General features: G+C 39.2%; 1 pseudogene; it reads right to left on the reverse strand.

The window, feature by feature from the left end:
• Window positions 1-387: 387 nt before the first annotated feature.
• LOC105979799 lies at window positions 388-950 on the reverse strand (annotated as a pseudogene).
• Between the last annotated feature and the right edge of the window lie 926 nt (window positions 951-1,876).

The following is a 1,876-nucleotide window of genomic DNA, read 5'->3' on the forward strand; positions in this document are numbered from 1 at the left end:
AGCTGATTCTGGGAACCCAAGAGGAAAGCGAATTTTGGGAATAATGAGGGCAAAAAATGTATAGATGTGCTTTACACAATTGATCTATGTATTGTGATGAATTGTATGAGCCCCAATAAATTGATTTTTTTTAATGTACTTTTGCTTGTCTAAGTACTCATGACTTTGGGCTTTTGAATGGGACATTAGCAAATATTCATGATGTGTGAAACAAAAACACATTTATTCATACTGTGTGACCTCAACCACCTAAAATTGCATGCTCAGTTGTGTAAATACATAGGATGCAGAAAGACATGTCAAACTAACTTTCAAATCATCAGAATGATTTTGGATGCTTTTTGTGTTCTTTGCTTATTGCTCTTTTTTTAACTGCTTTAACTTATATTATTTTAAGCTTAATTTATTGCCGACCATTAGTTTTCGCTTCTTCAGTTTCTTCTGGGAAATCTTTTTCTTCTGCGCAACCTCCTCTTCTGGTTTGGGAACGATCTGTTCGTTCTCAGTCAGGATCATCTCAATGTGGCAGGGGGAGCTCATGTATGGGTTGATCCTACCATGAGCTCGGTAAGTCTGGCGGCTCATCTTGGGGGCTTTGTTCTGGGCTCAATGACCAGAGAATCCACATCTAAACCCTTCATTTCAGCATTACTTTCTGCATTTTTAAGCATGTGAAGCAAAAATTCAGCACTCTTTTTGGACCACTGACCCTGGGTCCAACCCCACTCTTTGGCCTGGGCACACCTACCAACACCACCATTGTAGAGTCGGAAAGGCACACACTGCTTCTGCAGAGTGACGTCTTTCAAGTATTTGGCGGCTTTCCGGATATGCATGCCTTTGATGGCTTGTACAGTTTCACGGGTGTTCTTGAAGTGGACCCGGAGGTTTGACCCTCTTGATTTGCAGGATTTTGTGGGGGTTTCTGGGTCAAGTGAGTAGCGAACCATTTTGGCAGGTCACCAGACCGCTACAGTTAGAGAGCGCTTATTGCTCTTTTTAAATAAGATTTCTATAATGCACATATTCTAAAAGTTTGAGGAGGAAAAAAAAGTGCTTTTTAAAACTTGCATGGAGTTCTCAGTGCCTGTAGAATAAAGTTAGCTTGCTGACAAAAGCGCGGCGGGGGGTGGTGGTGTGATCAAATGATAAGATATTACATTTAAACCTAACTACATCTGCCATAATCCATCTTGCTCTTTGTCTGATAGCAAGTCTATTCACATTCTTGGACTACAGTTAAAAGGAATCCATAGGAAGCCGAATCTACCTGGCAACTGAAAATAAACTTTGGGCTTCCATTGTCATCCATAGCCTTCTGTAATTCAGGTGTTCAGAATGTATACTGTAATATCATTTCCTCCTTCAGATTTGGATTTTATTATTTACAATCCTTGGATCACATGGACTGGTATTCTTCTTCAGATTTGGATTTTATTATTTACAATCCTTGGATCACATGGACTGGTATTCTTCTTCCATGTGAACTTAGCTGACTTCTCACTTAGATGGCTGTTTGTTTTAAGACAAGCTTTTAAGACCCCAGACACTGTTCTTTCTGATAGCCAGGCACCATCTGATTTCTTCACGATGCTTCACTATAGCACCCATCTTCAGTCATTTCTTCATGAGGGCAGTTATCAAGTATGGACAAGTCATAAGGGTCCATTCTTTTCATATCAGGACTATGATTAAGTGTGAGCTCAAAATCGATTCATAAATCTGTGGTCTATATGTGTCCCTGGTTCACTTTAGAGATATCACTATCATTTTATTGGAGAACATTATAAATCATCCACATGGTGGTAGTATTATTAACTTAGTCTATACTATAGAATTTAAACACTGTTGGGGAAAGGACATTATACATGTATAA

The sequence above is a fragment of the Echinops telfairi genome, unplaced genomic scaffold (genome assembly GCF_000313985.2).
Source record: "Echinops telfairi isolate 266 unplaced genomic scaffold, ASM31398v2 ScPeMD7_34;HRSCAF=130, whole genome shotgun sequence".
Taxonomy (NCBI): domain Eukaryota; kingdom Metazoa; phylum Chordata; class Mammalia; order Afrosoricida; family Tenrecidae; genus Echinops; species Echinops telfairi.